The following is a 20,457-nucleotide window of genomic DNA, read 5'->3' on the forward strand; positions in this document are numbered from 1 at the left end:
CCGATTTAAGTGGACGTTTAAAAGACATGTTTAAGAGTCAGCTCCTTGGAACTGGAACCCGTGTTTGCGCTGTTGGTGGGAATGTGAAATGGTACAACCACTTGCGAAAATGAAAAATTAAAAGACAATTACCATATGATGCAATAATTCCAATTCTAGGTATGTACCCAGAAGAACTGAAAGCAAGATCTTGAAGAGATGTTGATATACCTATTCTCAAAGCTGTGTTATTCGATATAGCTAAAACTTGGAAGCAACCCAAATGTCCGTCAGTAGATAAATGGATGAGCAAAATGTGGCATATACGTACTTAAGAATATTATTCAGCCTCAAAAAAGGAAATTCTACAGTGTGTTGCAACATGGATGAACCTTGAGGACATTATGTGGTAAGTCACATAAACTAGTCACAAAAAGATAAAGCTATTGTATAATTCCATTTATGTGGGGTACTTAGAGTAATTAAAATCAGAGACAGTAGTTTACCAGGGATTTTCCAGTAGATTATTAGATAAGATAGTGGTTACCAGAGGGTGGAGCAGGGAGAATGGGGAGTTACTGTTTAGAGGGTATGGAGTTTCAGATCTACAGATGAAAAGACTTAGGAGGGTGGATGGTGGAGATGTTTACACATTTTGAATGTGCTTAATATCACTGACCTGTGCACTTCAAAATGGCTAAGATGGTCAGTTTTATGTGTACTTTATCACACATATGCATTTTTTTAAAATTAGCTCTTTGGTCCCACCCCAAATAAGCAAGGGTATGCATAACTTGAAATATTTAACAAGCAGATTGTGAACACCTACTGTATGAATTTGATTTTGACTACAATGTAATTGTTACCATAGAGGGAGCTTACAAGCCACAGAAGTTCCGGAAGGATTTCTAAAGAAGATAACTCCTAAACTGAATCTGATACGATAAATGACCTAGTAAACAAGCAAAAGGTAAGGAGGAAGAGAGAAGCAAATTCCAGGTGGAAGGAAGAACAGAGCAGAGGCCCAAAGACATGCGATTGCATGTCATGATGGAGGAGCTGTCAGTGATTTTAGGCATTACTAGAGCCAGCCAAACACAGGAGAGGGTTGCTGGGAAGTTAGAAAGGAGCTAGGGTTTAATGCTCAAACTGCAGTTCCTCAAGAAGGTTGTTGGTAGAACTAGTGTCCAGAAAGAATCATCTTAGGCTACAGTGACCCTTAAAATTTCTCAGTAAAAAGCATTGGCTTGTGGAGCCTTGAAATGTAAGCCAGCAGGATTTTTAGCAGGCCAAGGTGAAATCTTGCCTGCTGAGGAGAAGGTTGCCCAGCAAGACCAAGACATTCTGTAACTGCTATCTGCACATACTTGGAAAGCTTCAGTGGAATTTAACCTCTTTTAGCCTATTTAGACATTTCTTCATACCATTGAAAGTATTTACTAGGCCAGGGATGGATCCTCTTTCTTTCAGTCATGCAAACCAGACATGAAGTACTCTTTCAATTAGTATTGGCAGCACTGTGACCTTCCTTTCAGTTGAATGACTCTTTAATGAAAACTCAGGACCCAGGGTGCCTGGGTGGCTCAGTGGTTGGGTGTTTGCCTTTGACTCAGTGCATGATCCTGGGGTCCTGGGATTGGGTCCTGCATTGGTCTCCCTGCATGGAGCCTGCTTCTCCCTCTGCTTCTCTCTCTGTGTCTCTCATGAATAAATAAATAAAATCTTAAAAAAGAAAGAAAAGAAAGAACTCAGGACCCTCATGCTTCTATTGTCCTTACTAACTTAATACTGTAATGAGGCGGGGTCAGGGGAGGTAATTAGCTTTATCTCACAAATGAAATACCATTTAGAATATTACTTAATTGTAGGTACCTCTGCTTCAGAATCTAAGCTGGAGACAAGAGCCCTAAGGCCATAGTTCCACTACTCTGTGTTCTGGTAGCTCCCAAGTCTTTCCAAGGTATTTCTCAGAAATTTGTCTATGATTCCTCCTCTGATGGAAGAGCCATCAACAATCTTTTCTCTCAGTCACTAAAAATATTCTCTCTTCACACAGTACCCCATCAGTATGCATAATTTTACATATAAAATTTTTAATGATAGGAAATTGAATGACAAAATGAATAATCACCTCTTCTAGAAAATGAATTTTTAAAAGGATTGATGTGTAACGTATAACAAGCACAAGCTTAAGTCTAACATACAAGTGCGTGCTTAGCGTTGTATGTATTGAATCAAGCTTTTAAACAAATATTTGGTAATGAAATATGCCTGTTAAAGAGACTACAGGAAAGTTCTTGGTTTCTAGGCTGAATTTCAGTAAGCCTCTCTTGTAGAAACTTCCTTGCTGACCTCTCCAAGATGAGAAAAAATGAGAAAAAAGTCAAGACTTACATTTAAAGCCATTGTGGTTTATGTGTATTTGAGACTGTTCCAAGTCAATTTATTTATAGAGCATTTGTCTTCTACAAGATGACATACAGTGCAGCCTGAACTTTGGCAATTGCCAGCTGAGAAGCAAAGTGGATGACAGGCACCACACCACAGCCTAGGAGGTGGTTGGTTGTCTTTCTGTTTCCCTCTCTTGACTAGTGAGGTCTCACAGGTTTCTACCTTTGCCCACCTTGGGAAAATGAGAATGTGCTTCCTCTCCAGGCCTCAGTTCCTCATTTTGCAGAATACAGATAACACAAGTCCTATCCTTTGAGACTTCCTTCCCATAGCTTCTTTCCTCTAGCCAGCTGTCCTAACCAACAAGGACAGAGGACGATCAGACTGGCATTCTTGATTGTAGGGCCCGTGTGACTCTTGACAGGTGAAAGAATTAAGCCCTAAATACCCTAAGGCATCAACAATTTGCTCAACCTCTCTCTTACTTGAATAGCAATTTGTTGTGTGTCAATTTTGAGAGAATGGAGAAACCAGTGCTCAAATCATTTTCTTGTTCTGTGGATCAGGTAAGGAGCCCTAGTTGAGAAAGTGAAGCTTTCCTTTTCTAGGATTATGGGGCAAAACAGAGCTGGGACAGGAATCCAACCAGGTCATGAGAATGTCTTGCCCACAGCATTCTCAATAAGGGGTGAAGAGAATATGGAAAGAACATCCTGCATGGACTTACACTCATATAATCACGGGAAAGATTGAAGGTCATTAGCATTGATATTGACATTCTGCCTTTTATTCATTTATTCCCTCAAAAAAATTGAGATGTCATTTTAGGGTGACCATCCACATTTGTCCAAAACTGAAAGGTTTCCTGGGACCCAGGACTTTCAGTGCTAAACCATACAGTCCCAGGCAAACCAGGATGATTGGGCACCTCAGAAGCTGTTACCACTCAATCAGTAAATACCAGTAGCCTATTATTTGCTAATGTGCAATGATAAGAATGAGCATAGGAGACCATGGGAGCATGTAGGAGGACAACCTAATAGGCAAAGGGAGGACTTCCTAGAGAATGTGATCCATAGCAATTTGAGTAGAGTTGGAGAATAAGGAAAAGGTGTTTGAGGCAGAGAAAAGAAGCACTGAGGAACAGAAATATCATTGCCACCTCTATCATCAACATCATTATTAACACATTCACAGCCACTGGTGAGTGGGTGCTCACCATGGGCTAGGCACTATGCTGATCACTTTACATGTATTGTCCATATTGTTGACCATTCCATTCCTCTTGAAACACTCTTCTCACTTGGCTTTGGGAACAACCCCTTGCAAGTACTTCTCCTACCTCTCTGGCAGTTTCTTTCAAGTTCCTTGGCTAGTTCCTTCACCTGTTGCTGGAATGCCTCAGGATTAAGCCATGGCTCTCTTGCTTGCGAATTTTGACTCCTGCCCTGAACAAACTCCCCACTCCTATAGCATTGGCTCTGTGCCAATGACCTCTAAATATGGATGGCAAGGTGTAAAGTCTTCCTAAACTCCTGGTCTGTATTTCCAGCCACTCAGGCCACCTGTGGGTTCAGTCAAGAGTATAAACTGAGAATTATATAGCATATGTTATATATGTAAAAATTGTGAATCAAGCTAACAAATATCTTCTGTTATCTTGACAGATAAACTTTCATAACTTGACAAACTTTCATAGCAACCTGGATGGCCATGGCCAATTTTAGAACCTTGAACTTACACACCAAATTGTGGAAGTATAAGGAAGCCATCCTCAAACCCACAGCCCACCCATTTCTCTTCTCAACCCCAGCTCCATCTGCACTGTTGAGAGGTCTTACATTCACCTGTGTGGACACAAGCATAGTAGTGAGTAGGCTCCATCAACAGCCCCACTGTTGTCCATCCCTCAGGACCTAGAGACATGCACCCTTAGAGACAGAGTTCTCTGGAGAGTGGATCTGAGAGAGAAGCCTACATAGGCCCTGGAAGCAGCCTCAGTGCTATATGAGCAAGGGACATAGAGTAGTCTTAGAGGAGTGGGGGATGTGGGCTCTAGGTAGAACATCCCCATGGCCCTTTGTGTAGACGTACATCTGAAAGAGGGCCACAACCAGCCTCTCTAAAGTGAGGCTAGGTCAGGGCCCTGTCCTGTAGTCCTGAAAATGCTTACTGGCAACTCCTTATGGAAGTCCTTAGGCCCTAAAAGCACATCAAAACTGAACTTCTCATATTTTCACCCCAACCTGCTCTCCTCTATTCTGGCTTCATTAAAAAAGCACCTCCCTTCATGATGTCACCCAAGCCACGCTGAACAACTTGCAGATATCTGCGTGCACTACACTGTTTTTCCAGTCCTTGTCGTTCCTCTTGCTGCTCCCTCTGCCTAGAACATTCTTCTTCCCTTTCCCACTGCCTATTGCACATCCACTTATCCTTGGCCCAAACATCATATTCCTTGTCATGTCTTCCTAGCCCACTCACCCTCTCCCTTTGGTCCATGGAGAAATAATCACTCTCACTCAGAATATCCTTATAACACCTTATGGTATTATATCCTTATAGGTTAGTGGCACCAACTACACTGAGTCCCTTGAGGGACTGTAATTATGTTTTCACCCTTACCTTACTTGGTGACACAGTTGATGCCCAGTAAATTTTGTCAAATGAATAAGTGGATGAATGGACAAGGATATTATCATTTTGCACATGCCTTCTTCACACATTTTTAAACAAAGAAGACTATTACAAAGCGTGAGTTGTCTTATAAATTATAAAAAGGGAGAAAGTGGCCAGCAGGACAATTCTCATCTTCTAATGTAAGTCATTATTTAAATCAATTTGAAAATACTAAATATATATTTAAGCAAATGTAATTTTCATCTTCCTTGAGATTTTTTTGTGTCATTGTATAATAATTGTTTATACAATTTTTAAATTGTATTTCTTCTCATCTTATTTAAGGAATTTGTTGTTCACTCTACATTAGGCTTGATGAAATAGGAATTAAAGCAATTAACCACCACATAATTAAGCTAAAAAAAATTATGCTTTCAACTGTGAATGGTTTCACAGAAAATGGGTGATATTGTCATGGTTGGTACTGTACTGGCAGCATGGGGGTCTACGTGGAGGTATGAATTCTCTGCAACCTCAAAATTTTAACCTCAAGTTTTAATTTCATTTTCTTCATCATGGCTTGGTTTGTGATTATCTTTTGGTTTATAAAATCAGAATTCCCCAGCCTCAAGACTCTAAAGTGGGCACTATTGGGGTCCTCTCTTCCCTTCTTCACAGTGTCCAATTCCCCACCTAACTATCTAGCCAATAATTCTAGGTTCTGCTCATAGAACTTGGAGTAAACCATTGTCTGCTTTGAAAAAATATTTCCAAATGTTCTAAACTTAACTAGCTACCTGCCTTCTTTCTTTCCTTCATTTCCTACATATCAATTTTCTTTATGGTGTGCTCTGAATAATATATACTGTCTGCTATATCTTCCATGAAATTCTTGGTTAACAACTTCAGTTTGGAAGCCCATCTGCCATTTTGCTCTCTGTTTGCGATTCACTGACCTCTCTTCTGTAGAGAAATCAGAAACCAGGGGCCGGTCTGTAAAGAAGATTCACAGCTCCATGTGGCTATGGGATCAGATGCACCCTATGAGAACTTGATTAGAAAGTTATGGATTAGTATCTGGATTTGCTAAATTCTTCATGTTATTTGTTGTGCCCTGAAATCATATTAATAATGAAAATATACTTTCTGGGGAAATAGTCACCTCTTGTGACTTTCCAAGGTCTTTCCTGGAAGGAAGGAGGTCAGCTTCCCCTCTGCATGAGAAAATGGGAGTTGCATTAGGGAAAATATCTTCTTTATTTTACTGCCACATTCCCACTTTCACTGGTTCCAAAGTAATAAGAGTCACAACCCCTGCTATTCATGTGGGGGCTGGGGGAGACCCAGATGTGCCCCTATTTCAATTACAAGGCTGATTAAGCATAAAAGAACTGCTTTTTTTTTTTTAACTGCCAAACATTTCCTCAGAAATTTAGTTCTCTATTTTGAAAAATTTCAAATGTACAGAAAAGTTGGAAGAATGGTACAAACTATTCATATACTATCCAGTTTGAGTCAACAATGTCTAGCGTTTGCCACATTTGCTCTTTCTCCCTCTCCACACATACACACACACACTAATCTACAAATTATTTTTTTTAAGATTTTATTTATTTATTTGATAGTGAAAGAGTGAGAGAGCATGTAGGGGGAGGGCCAAAGGGAGAGAGAGAAGCAGACTACCCACTGAGCAGGGAGCACAATGTGGGACTCGATTCCAGGACCCCAGGATCATGACCTGAGCCACCTAGGTTCATAAATACAAATTATTTTTGGATGAAACATTTGAAAGAAAGTTACAGGCATCATACTTCAGCCCTGAATTTCAGCATATCTCTCCTATGAATAAGGATATTCTCCTAAAAAACCACAACACTGTTACCACACTTAAAAAATTCTGTACTATCTTTGATCCAGCATATACTTAAATTTCTGTTCCCAAAATGATTTTATAGTTGTTTTATTTTTTCTAACTGGGATCTGACAGGGGTTATCAGATTACAAGATTACAATCTTTGCAGGATTACATCTCTTTAGACTTCTAATTTTAATTTAGATAGTTCCCCTACCTTTGTTGTTCATGACATTGATATTTTGAAGGATCTAGAACAATTTTCTTTTACAATGTCCATATTCTGGATTTGTCTGATTGCTTTCTCATAGTATTATTTAACATGATGCTCTATCCCCTGTATTTCCTATAAACTAGAATTTAGGACTAAAGACTTGACAAGATTCTGGTTGAAGACTTTTAGCAAAAATATTGCATAGGCAGGGGCACCTGTGTGACTCAGTTGGTTAAGCATCTGCCTTCTGCTTGGGTCATGATCCCAGGGTCCTGGGATAGAGCCCCACATTGGGCTCTCTGCTCAGTGGGGAGCCTGCTTCTCCCTCTGCCTGCCACTTCCCCTGCTTGTACTCTATCCCTCTCTCTATCTCTGTGTCAAATAAATAAAATCTTAAAAAAATAATTCACAGCCAATGTTGTGTATTTTATACTATATCATCTCAAGAGCCATTATTCCATTCTTAGTGATGATAAATTCGATCACTTAGTTAAGATGCCATCTACCAGACCTCACCATTTTAAGGTGTGTTTTCCATGTTTAATTGATAAGTAACCTGTGGGGCAATACTATGCTAGCATGTAAGTATCCTTTCTCTAGCAGCTCTTCACCTAGCAATTTTATCATGCATCAATAATCATTGTCTGATAATATAGTTACATTGAGGGTTGCAAATGGTTTTTCTAATTCTGTGATCCCTTCCATATGTATTAGCCATACTCTTTTTTGCAAAAAACAAAAAAAACAAAAAAAAACACAAAAAACAAAAAAAAGGCTCCCTTCCTCCCCTCTTCTCTCTTTTTCTGAGCATTACTATTAATTGTGGTGTTTTTTTTTTTTTAATTTCAGTGTACTGTAATCAGTTACATTTATTTTAGGTTTAGTGCTCAGGTTGTCCCAAACTTAGCCAGTATTTGCTGTTCAGTCCAGTTCTTATATTTCTTTGATCGATCTCCATTAGTTTTTGAGTAGTTTGTTGCTTTCTGACACAAAGTATTCCCAGCTTACCTTCTACTCTACTCTCTCTGCCTGGATCTAGAATCAGCCATTTTATTCAAGAGATGTTCAGCGAATCGCATTCCAAACTTGTAAAAAGTCATCATTCTGTATTTGTGGAGTTTTTTAAAAGATTTTATTTATTTATTCATGAGAGACACACAGAGAGAGGCAAAGGGAGAAGCAGGCTCCATGTGGAGAACTTGATGCAGAACTATATCCTAGGACCCTGGAATCATGGCCTGAGCCAAAGGCAGATGCTCAGTCACTTAGCCAGCCAGGCATTCCATCATTCTGTATTTGCTGTACTCCACCTATCCATAAGCACTTCTGTGGCTTTCCCTAGATATTCAGAAGTTTTTCTTCTCATTGCCTTTATTCTGGACCCTTGCTCTCAGTGCTTGGTTCTTTGTGTTGTCTCTGTGTAGCTCTTAGCATTTCCTTCAGTCCTTTCCAAAGGGGTCATACTTGTGTCATATTTCCTAAGGTGTAAATTGTGAGTACTGGATCAGACGGGAAAATGGATAATATCACAAAGCTTGTTTAGAAGCTGCAGGTAAAAGGCCTAGATAGGCATGGCCAGGACAAGAGAGAAGCAAGACCTTCAGTCAGCAGGATGCAGTGCAACTGCCCTCTGCAGAGAAGACACAGCTTCCCACAGAAACCCTTTCATCCTCACCCCTGCTTACTTCCCTGAAGGCAAAGAGAACTTGGGCCAGAGCAGGAGCTTTGCTTAATCAGAGTTCAGTATGACCTCATCTCAAGGTCAGAAGAGAAAAAAGGAGGTAGCTATGGCCCTAGGTCCCCAAAGACCTTTCCAATATTGTATGAACCCATAGGGAAATTCCCATGTTAATTTACCTCTTGTGTTCATGTTTAAGTTTCTTTATTTGAATATATTTTGTCTGGATTGGAATAATTTTACTTACCAGTGATTTCTAATTATTTTTATCATATTAAAACTCTTAGTCATGGACCAGAGGTCTTCTTCAGCTGTATCCTTCTGTATCTGGTGGCGTTATCTCCCACAAGCATTATACTTTCCAACCCCAGCAAGTGTCTCTTGAGCCATACCATCCCCTATCCCCCAGTCATTTGCCATTATATAGAGGACCCATCACTGTACAGGGACTCCAAAGTAGGAATTTTTATCCAAATGATCACCAACTGCTCTGTGATGTTGGGGTAAGTTTTATAACCTCTCTGGACCTCAGACTGCAAGTCAGTCACATGATCTCTTGATTTTAAGGCCCCTTTTAGTAAGGGTTGGAGGGGAAGAAACTTCCTTAGAATCTATTTCCTCAAATTATAGATTGTTTTGAGTGGGAAGGGATTTTACAGGTCATTTAATATAGCTGTCTAATGAGGAAATTTAGTTCCTCAAGATGAGAGGATTGCCCAAGGTCCTGCATGTAGTTGAAGGAAGAGCCAGGTTTCCCTGACTACCAAACCAGTCCTTTCTATATTATACACAACTGACTTCCACCCCCACCCTCTTTAAAATTCTGCTAACCTAACCCAGCCAATAAGTAACCTAATAACCCCTATCTCTCACCCTTCTCACCTCTTTGTATGTGTTTTTATACATACACACATACATACATACATTCTGATTATAATAATAGTAACTAACACTTTTCAAACATTCAATTCTAGTTTCTGTGCTAACCATTTTACATTTAGTATCACATTTAATCCTCACAGTGGACTTAACAGAGTCTGTTCTACAATCATCCAAGTTTACAGATGGAATAGCTGAGGCTTAAAGGGTTTACATAATTTGCCCAGTCACAACTAGTCGCTCTCAGAATTAGATTTCTAACTCATCTCACTTCCACACATCCACAGCACATTTCTGCCTGTGAATATAGTCACTCGTCCATTCATTATTGCTCCCTGAGTACCTGCTTGTACCCAGCACCATTCTAGACAGTATGTGAAATAAAAAGAAACAGAAGTCCCTGTTTTAACTAGAGGTGCAAAAATCTATAAACATGAAACAACTAGAGTGCAATTCAAGGCAACATGTATGTTACAAGAATTCCAAATCATAATTTTTTATGTCAATAGACTAAAAACTTTCCAAAGGCAGAGTTCAAGCCATGGTTTCTAGAATACAGTGGACTACAGATAGATAATAGAAATAATCTCCTGTCAGACAAAAAGATAGTTGGAGTTGAGAAAGTAGGTTTATGCTGAGAGTCAAGCTAAAGTCATAAATTTATTTTAAAAAAATTTTAATTGAAGTTTGATTTGCCAACATATAGTATAACACCCAGTCATAAATTTATATCAAATTTGCAGGTCCCACTAAGATAATGTTAACTGTCAGCAACAAGAAGAGTTGAGTATTTACTATATGCTAGGTGCAGTGAGAGACACCTGGAAGAATCAGAGACAAGGAAGACAACCAGGACATTCAGACCCATCAGAGGTAAGGCTGGTTTGGGATCTATACAGTGCCTTATTGCTGATGTGATCGGAAGGCGCTGGGCTTTAGCATCTTGGGAAAAGAGAATTCTCTTCCAATGGGAGGTGGAAAATGACAAACTTGGATGTTGGGGTAGTTTAAAAGAGGAGAGGAGTGGAGTTTAAGTAGGAACTTAGAAAGTAGACCAGTGGTCTTCGAGCCTTCTCACCACCCTCCACATCAAGGGGCAGATCCCCTCAAGATGAGAATTTGATTTGTTTTTATTGTACTGCTTTTGGTAGACTGACTCACTCTTGAGGTTGCTACACATTTATGAGTGAATAGTCTAACTATATATCTTTGCTAGACTTCAGAATTATCAAGTTGACTTCAAATCTTAAAAATAATAAATTTAAAATCAGTTTGGTCTGTGAACCAACTTAGTTTGATCTGAGATACTCAAGCCTGAAAGTTGGAGACTCCTGAAAGTTTGAATTATGATGTGAACATACTAATGTCATTAACAGTGGAATCATTTCTTTCAAAAATGACATTGGGTAATGGCTTACTCTCTACCAGAACTCTGTATCTTTCTATCTGGAGTTTTATGATGTAGTAAAATAACAATAACAAGCAGGATTTCCTGGGGAGAGGTAGAATCTATTCTGTTTAGGCAATTAGCTTTCCTAGCTCTTTAGACAATAGCTTTAATATAGGAAAATATGCCAACTGGCCTTGAGACAATGAAAATGAATGGCCTCCCAAGGTTCTCCCCAGGCTCAGCATTCTGAGATACTTCACATGGATACTAATTCCCTTCTCATTGTTTTCATTTGCGCGGTGCATTATTTCGGTGGGCACTGGGCTATAAAAGTCATAGTCCTTTTGTGTAAGTATTGAAATTGAACAGGCTTTTACAGTATGGCAGGCCCTGGAGGGCCATCTTCACAGAGGTTCCAGCTCTACTGACAGGCTGCCTTTCTACAAGAGTCTGCTATGTCTAGTTTTCTAAATTGTAAATGCAGATTTTTTTCCCCTTTGAAGGCAGTGTGTTGGTAGTTCTGCAGTATACAATGATCTAATACCCAGAGAGTCTGTTACCATGCAACAAAAGCTAAGGTCAGTTATGAACCCCATCAGTGACCCACAGCATCCCTCATGTCTTTCACGGCAGTCTATTTTGAAGAGCAGATACTTTAACATTTTTAAAGGGAACCAGAATTATCATTCAAATGATAAACTGCTACACAGACAGACATTCTCTTGTGATTCGTAGAAGTGCAGGTCATAAGAGGTTATGTATTTGGTCTCAGTATTTATTAAAGAAAGTTAAGACAAATAGATAAGACAACAAATCAAACATTGCATATCATAGATGCCAAGCTCAATAGAATGATGTTCCAATATTAATATGTGGGCTATATGACCCCACTGGGCAAAAACATGTTTTATTCAGGAAAATAACAAATCAAGTAATCTCTCTATAGAAAGCCATTTACAACTCATTTGGAAATTGAATTCATAATCTTTAATAAAGCCTGTTTATACCAACCATGAAGGAGTTTCAAATAAATAAAACTGAAAGCAATGATAAATTAGCTTCCAAGCCTTTATATGTTTATTACATTGTAATCATTCAAACCCACTGAAGTCAAATTTGTTTTTCCAATTTCCTAAATTCAATCCAATGAGCTCCTGGTTCTTACACAAAACCAATTCATATTGTCAAGTGACAGCAAGGAAAATTAATATTATGTTCGTTCTTACTGTCCAAAGGGACTTTACTAAGTGTAAGTAATAATATAGGCTCTTACCAGCTAAAAATCTATTATTTAAGGTAAATTCTAGCCACATGCTCTGATACTCTTAAAAGGGCAATGAAATGAAAAGTCGACCCCGGGGATTATGTCATATCCAGCATGTTAAAACGGATCCCTAGAGCTTTGGTCAGGAAATAAAGAGCTATGCTAGAATTTTATTGAAAAATCGTGATGACAAAGCCCTTTCCATTTGAAACTCAGAGTTTATCAACATCATCGAATCAGTGGCTGGAAATGGATGGAGAGGTGGTCTCATTTTGTTCTCTCCTTGGCACCCAGCTTTAGGTAATAGTCACATCACTAGTTACAAATCAGGTTAGGAGACTCTGCTCAGAAAATTCCCTAGGATGACAGGGTTCCTCCTTGTCAGAGGCCCAGGCTGAGCTGAAGCTTCCCCACTGCTGCCCACTGCAGACCTACTTCTCGCAGATCCACTGTGTCTAGGACAGATTCTGTTTAATCCAGGCACTTCACTCATTCCACTCTGTGTTTGTTTTCAGTTGAGGAAAGGGATGATTCCTCATGGGAGAATGTGAGAAGAAAGGTAAACAGTGCACGTGAACGGCCTAGAGCTGCCTAGAGCGTTCTCTCCTGCCCATTCACAGGGCAAATATTTACCAAGCCTGGATTCTGCGCATAGCATCATACACAACTGGTAATGGCTTTGCAGGCCTCAGAGTGAGGACTCTGGAGGCCTCTCACTTCACCTGGTTGGCCAGGATGGGGAATGGGGAGAAAGAATTTCAGAGGCAGCAGACCTGGTTTGAATGCCCTGGCACCGCATCACAGCTGTTGCCTCCATGAGTCACTACCTCTGTGAGCTTCAGTTTCCTCATCATACAGTAGAGGATTAGAGCACATACCCTGGAGGGTGATGTGAGAGTGAGACCCAGTGTACATCAGGTGGTGGGCACTGCCCAAACATTCTTGCCACCATCCTGCCTTCATGCCCCCTCCCTTCTGGACCCCACATTGGATAGGATGTTCTATATCCAGTGATGCAGGCCTTCCACTCTCCTTCCTGAGGCTTGTCTTATTTTATGTCAAAGTTGTACAGTCTTTGAGAGGAGGAGCTGTATCTTGCCCAGCTCTGATGCTCCCCAGGATCAGCCCCAGCTTCACTGTGGGCTCCTGAATAACACACAGACTGTCTGCTCAGAAGCAAGACTGCTTCCCCCACCCGCCTCTTTCTCTTCTCTGCTGCAGTCAGGCCTGCAGCCAGAAAAAGCCCAGGATCTCCCCCATCATTTCCTGCAGCCTCCACACTCCTGAGCAGCAGCAGAGAGGAGAAGACGGGGAGCTGCTCCAGACCAGTGCTGTGACACAGGGTCCCTCCCCAACCCCTGAGCTGAACCCAGCCCACATTCTTTTAGGGGAGACCTAAGGGGAACGAAGGAGGACGAGGAGGAGGACCACATATCCACAGTGTTCACAGAGCTCCCAGGCACTCCTCAGCCTGTCCCCTCCCACAGCATTAAATTCACAGCACTCCTCTTCCTCGTGGGTGAGATTAGAAGAATGAACTACCTTTACTGAGCATTACAGTGGCCCAGAACTTACCTAATTAACAAAGTCGGCTCAGTTCTTCCTCAGAACATGGACATCTTATTAGCCCCATTTTAGAAATGAAGAGACTGAGGATAAGAGAGGTTAGTTTGGTCCCCCAAGTCGTAGCCAGAAAGTGCTTGGGCCAGGATTTGAGGGCCCCAGGCTGTCTGACTCCAGGCTCACTCCCCCCTCAGCTTCAGCAGGCTGCTTTGCTGGCAGGTGGCAGGGAGGGAGCTGACTCATGGCTTTTGATTCATTCGGTCCTCTTTTCTGCATTAGCATTGCTGCAGCCTAATGAACAAATGTTGCATTATGCATTTCTCACTTTGCAAATATCCACATGAGGCTGCTTGCCTGCAAGCCCAAAGAGTCACATTTCCAGGTGACATATTGACAAGCTAGCTTATAGGTAAGTTAAAAAGAATGCTAGAGTCTTTAGAGATCATCTAAACTAATTCTTTTTTTTTTTTTTTTTTTTTTTATCTAAACTAATTCTTAAGCTGGAGTTCAAGGGAGGACCTCAAGGGTGTAAGACTCTGGAGTTCAAGGGAGGAGTCAAGGGTGTAAGACTCTGAATTTACATACATTTTCCTAGGCCAAGGGTCTATAACTCTCACCAGATTCTCAAACAGGTTCTAAGTCTCAAAAGGTTAAGGTTAAGAACTGTACACTGCCTGGCCAAACCAAACCTCACATTCCCAGGCTTGTTCCTGCCATTGCTCTGTGAGGCAGCACAATTTGTGAGAGAGAAAACCCAGAACTAAATACCAGAAGCAGAATCTGAGCTCTGAATCTTCTGGCAAACATTTTAAAGACTCATGAATTATTAAAATAGCTAATTAAGTCAACCTTCACCAGAGAATATTTGCTTTTCCATCAAAACAGAGCTCACTGTGAAACCTGACTTCACTCCGTCATTTGCTTAAACATAAGGTCAGCTCCCTTTATTCTGTCTTTGCTGGTCTAGGAAGAACTTTCCGTGGCCTGGCATGTTAAGTAGTAGCAGCCGCTTTGTGTACCTCAGTGTACACAGCTGGGAGGCTTGAACCCATTTTCTCTTCTTTCCTCTGGGATCCTCTCCTCCATCGTCCACATCAACCATGCCTATTCCTACATCTTCCCCTCATACCAGGATGGTGCTGCCCCTAGAACACTGTGAGTGAGTGACCTAGAACTAGAAATATACAAGAATCATCAAGTCAAGGTCCATTGTAAGATTGCACTAGCCTCCCTACATTTTGGAGCACATTTACCAAGTATCCCCTTCCCTCCCCTCCAGACTTAAATGCTACTTTCAGGATCCCTCTCCAATTCCACATCCTTTGTGGAACCTTGTTATTTTATCTATGTCAGTTTCATCTATTTCCAACTAGATAATAAGCTCCTTGAGGGTAGGAACAACTTCTTTCTTCTTTCTTCTTTCTTCTTCTTTCTTCTTTCTTCTTTCTTCCTTCTTCCTTCTTCCTCCTCCTCCTCCTCCTCCTCGTCTTCTTCTTCTTCTTCCTTTCTTCTTTCTTCTTCTTCGATTTTATGTGTTGATTGATGAGAGACACAGAGAGAGGCAGAGACATAGGCAGAGGGAGAAGCAGGTTCCCTGCAAGGAGCCTTGCTTGATGCAGGACCCCAGGATCACGACCTGAGCCAAAGGCAGACACTCAACCACTGAGCCACCCAGGTGCCCCTCTTTTCTTTCTTTCTTTTTTTTTTATTAATGATTTTATTTATTTGAGAGAGGGAGAGAGAGAGAACGTGACCAGAGGGAGGGGCAAAGGGAAAGAGAGAAGCAGACTCCCCACTGAGCAGGGAGCCTGATGTGGGTCTCCATCCCAGGACTCCAGGATCATGACCTGAGCCGTAGTTAGACGCTTAACCAATTGAGCCACCCAGGGGCTCCTTATTTTTTTCTTCTTGTAACGTACTTACCAATAGGTTTTGTACCAAGCTAGATGCCAAATAAAAACTATATTAATTAAGAAGTAGGCTTCTCCCTACTCCCTCAGTCTTTGAAGTTGACCATTTGCCAACAGGATCCATTGCAAAATGAAAATATAGGACCCCAACTGGGAGTGGGGAAGAAATTAATCTCCTTCCCATAGGCCCTCTGCACCAACCCATGATCAATAGGTGACTCCCTGGGAGATTATAATCTCTATGCTGGTGGCACTCAGTACCTAGACCAGAGGTTGCTTCTAAATTACTGACCAAATGCACAATGGCACTGCCAGCCCAAGACAGGAATTGCTACCACCTTGCTCTACCATGAGATGCCCCGGTAGAGCATTCCATTTAACCTGATCCTCCTCATACCTGCGCCCAGGACCATGCCGTGAACAGAGGGCAACAGTGGCATATAGGCCTCCCCCTACTGATGCGAACGGGTCACCATCCCAGGTGAAGGGTGGCAGCAATCATGAGGCAGGGGTGGGGAAATGGGTCACTGAGGGACAGGGAACAGACCATCAAGATCCCATACCCACACCCCCCATCACCCCCCCCCCCCCCCCCCCCCCGCCCGCCTGCCAAGAGGCAGGAATATGTAGGAAGATAGGACTGCAGGAGAATCAAGGTTCTAAGCCCCTGGGCACATGCTCCATTGTTCCATTAGACTTCATTTACACAACACAGATTGAAAATTAAATTACTGACAGTTTCAAGATGGCAAATGCTGAGCATCAAACCCCAAGTACGGGGCCCTTATGAGTAAGAGGACCTAAGTAACACATGAAGCCAGGCCTGCTGCGTCCTAAAACCTTTGGCATAACTTGACTTGTAAAAATACAGAGGAACAATGAGTAATCTCTTAGAGATTCATAGAGTTACCCTAATGGCTGTGGATACTACCACTTACCTCATCTACTATTTTGTATATGCACAAGGATTCATGACTTGGAAACAGATCTCTAAGAAGATGAGTAAAATTGGCCAGTAAAGCACTTATTTAATGTTTAGCTACCAGCTACACAGTTTTGATAGAAAATTCTATTGTTTGGAGATTGGTTTAGACATGACCTACCTCCCCTTTTCCTATGGAAATCATTCCCTTTCTTACTTTCCACAGAATTCAAGCATCTTTAATGTTTACCAGAATAGGAATGGTTAAAACAAATTTTACTCAGTTTGTATGAGGCCTCAAAAAAAGATTAATGCAGCATCACACTTCGGTTTTAAACCCAGTGTTAACCACTGTAAGCTGTGTACTATTTTTCTCTCCCTCACATCTTTAATTCATGACTGTAGCTGAATATTTATCCTAAAAAGATTTTTAAAAGGTTGATTGATCCAACTGGCATTGGCCTGGATCAGATCCCATGATGGATAATGGGATTTTTTTTTTTTTTTTAAGCACAAGCAAGCAGTCCCTTTCCACAATAACTTAGGACTTGATGGAGTAAGGTGGCCCTTGAGAGCTGAATTTCTGAGTTGGACTAGGGCAGGGTCTGCTGGGTATTTGCACTGATGACATCTGAGGAAGGGAACTGGGTGCTTCAGTTGACTCTGAATTTCTGTTTCTTCTTTTAAGCATCGTCAGATTTTGACTGGATGTGTGTGCCTCATCCAGCACCCAGCTGCTTGGGTAACATCTGTGAGCTGCTAATTAGTTGGAGAGTTTTGTAGCCCATAGGAGTGAGCTGTATTGCCTAATAATTGTAACAGAAAAAGAGTCTCAGAATGGAAATGAATTGTGGGATGCTGGGCAGTTTTGAATATTGGTATCTAAATCCTGGGAACAAGTTCCTCTGTGGTTGCTAGTTCCTACTCATCTGCAAGCATTTCCAGGAACAGAGAAGGTTTATTTTATCTCTTGTTGTCTACTACATAGTTAGCATTCAATAGATGCTTTTTGAATTGATACTGCCCTCACCTGCCTTCCTTTTCTCCATTTTCAACTCCAAAATTCTTCCCCTAGGAGCTAATATTAGTATCACTGGCCATATCTTTGCTAGAGATTTTCCCTCTAGGAAAATCTTATTCATTGCTTCACTGGTCTGGTGAAGCAGTGGCACTATAAACACATGTTCTAGGCCAGTGTGAGTTCAGTGGATTTCTTCCTTTCTAGGCTTCCCTACCACAGAGGCAACTTCTAATCCTAGGGGCCTCAGGAGAAATAGTAGGTGACCCCTTTCTTTACTCGCTCAGGAGATCACTACTAGGATCTATTGACCTTTTGTCTGTGGATTGTTTCTCTAAACTGAGACAAGAATTACATTATAGGCCCAAATACCCATTAAGCCAATTTTCATTTTCCCTCTGCTTTCATGGAAAGCAGTAATAAATCTTGCTTTGCGGGGCCTCTGCCTCCTTATTCAGTCCCTAAGCTAATAAGATCAAGACTATTCCTGAAATTAGATTAAATAATTGGCTCTCTTCTTTCTAGAAGTTTTGGAGCTCTTCTGACCTTTCTTAAAGAGGCAGAAATTATCTTGTTTTTTTCTCTCTCAGTGGTCTTTGAGTATCCTGTCATTCAAAAATCAAAAATCAAAAAGAAGACATGGGATATATATATATATAATATTTTTTTAAAGATTTATTTATGATAGACAGAGAGAGAGAGAGAGAGAGAGAGAGGCAGAGACTCAGGAGGAGGGAGAAGCAGGCTCCATGCTGGGAGCCCGACGTGGGACTCGACCCCGGGGACTCCAGGATCATGCCCTGGGCCAAAGGCAGGCGCCAAACCGCTGAGCCACCCAGGGATCCCCGAAGGTGTGGGATAGAGAAGGGAGGAAAACAGAGTCAGCTTTCACTAACTAGTTGTGTGCCTCAGTGTCTCAGGCCTCAGTTTCCTTTCTGTGAAATTCAGGACTCAGATGAAAAAGCTATCTTTAAAGGTCCCTTTTGGCTCTAAAAATCTAGGTATCTCAGAAGGCTGAAGTTTTCATGGATAAACTGTAATTCTCCAGGCCTAAGGAAATTGTTTTCTTTGTGATGAGAACAAAATTTTTCTCTCTTCTCTTTTAAAAAAAAAAAAAAAAAAAAAAAAAAGAACAGAACAAAATGATCCTAAATTCAGCTGATTTCTTTCTGAATCACAGAATTCATTTTCCGAAATTGCTGTCTTTTCCTTCAAAAGACCCTTCAAAGTCTTCAGCCTTGTCAACCAGCTCTATCACTTTTATATTAGGTCTTGAAATAAGGAGCTTTTTAGAGTAGACATGAAAGGAGCAATGACAGGACACAGGCATGGTTGAAGAGGCCATCTGCACAAACCTCCCCCAGATTTGCTGTACAAATCAGCTCCCCTCCCATCCTTTCGTAATACCATCCAGAATCCTCTCCAGAATCTGGGCAAATAAAATGCTATTTGTCAGTCAACCTATTGATAATTATTTTTCAAGTGACTGTCGTGTGCATTCAACTATTGATCCTTCATATTTACAATCCCAACAGTCATACAGGCCTTAGCTTTTAAAATCAGAAAAAGCTGTGTTCATAGGACTTAAGTATATTTCCTTAAAAGGAGACCACCTCAGAAGACTTAGAGGTTAAGAGCAGGGACTCTGACTCGTTAGAGTAGGTTCAAGTTCTAGAAGGTCCCACCACCTACTAGCTGCATAAGCTTTAATTTCCCTAAGCTTCTGTACTCTCAGATATGAAATGGAGGTAATAAATAATGCCTATTTCATAAAATGGGACAAGGAGTAATTTAAATAAATTATGGAAAGGACTTAGCATAGTATCTGGCACACAATAAATACTCAATAGAGTCAGTTATTATTAAGAGTGATACTCTATTAATAATACATAAGTCAAGTCATCCTTGTTGCCCTAATCTAGAGAAGCAACTATGGCCTTAGGCATCATACACCTTTCTGGACTTCTTATGGGTTCCTGAAGCAAGGTAAAGGGGGGAAATGCCATTATGTTTTAGTCATTCAAAGTAATGGTAAATTTCTTTGAAATGCCTCCAATTATATTTTAATATAAAAATTATTTTCAAAAAAATTTATTTTCTTCTGAAAGACAGAATACAATAATTTAAACAACTGAAATGGGATCCCTGGGTGGCGCAGCGGTTTGGCGCCTGCCTTTGGCCCAGGGCGCGATCCTGGAGACCCGGGATCGAATCCCACGTCGGGCTCCCGGTGCATGGACCCTGCTTCTCCCTCTGCCTGTGTCTCTGCCTCTCTCTCTCTCTCTCTCTCTGTATGACTATCATAAATAAATAAAAATTTAAAAAAAATAAACAACTGAAATAAGTAAGTTCTTAAACTTGAGAGAGAGTGATGTTTGGCCCTCCATTGATGACATCGGTGAGTTTAAACTCTCACCCTTGGTCAGGATTGAATGCTGACTCTAGCCTGTTGGGGAGTAGTAAACAACAAAAAGAAGAAAGGGAAATGAGGACCATCCACAGGCTTTGGCACCACATGGACTAACACAGATCAGGACTCAGTAATGCTTGTTTGACTGAAAGTGTCCATTCTTCTGTCACCCCCACAAACTGGAATCAGATGGACCTGAGGAGTAAGACAGTTACTCCTGAGTGGGGAAAATGCCATGGTGAAAAAAGTAATCATAGCTTTTACTTTAGAATTCAGATCCATGTTGAGATGAAACTCATATTCTACTTTGGGTCAGGGAGTGGCCCAAAAGGCCTAAGAAAATTTGTGTTCAGGTTTGAATCTGCTCT

At 41.0% G+C, this 20,457-nt stretch overlaps 1 long non-coding RNA gene across 7 annotated transcripts in view; it reads left to right on the forward strand.

Moving 5' to 3' along the window:
• Positions 1-20,457, forward strand: part of LOC121490987 — a 138,019-nt gene that overhangs the window by 1,016 nt on the left and 116,546 nt on the right. For 6 of the 7 annotated variants that reach the window (XR_005987820.1, XR_005987821.1, XR_005987817.1 and 3 more), the window contains exons 2-4: positions 160-388; positions 851-949; positions 10,356-10,485. This is a non-coding gene — a long non-coding RNA (uncharacterized LOC121490987). Of the gene's footprint in view, positions 1-159; positions 389-850; positions 950-10,355; positions 10,486-12,781; positions 12,937-20,457 lie in introns of all 7 variants that reach the window. The other variant, XR_005987816.1, reaches the window with a different exon arrangement.

This window comes from Vulpes lagopus, chromosome 5, assembly GCF_018345385.1.
Source record: "Vulpes lagopus strain Blue_001 chromosome 5, ASM1834538v1, whole genome shotgun sequence".
Classification (NCBI taxonomy): domain Eukaryota; kingdom Metazoa; phylum Chordata; class Mammalia; order Carnivora; family Canidae; genus Vulpes; species Vulpes lagopus.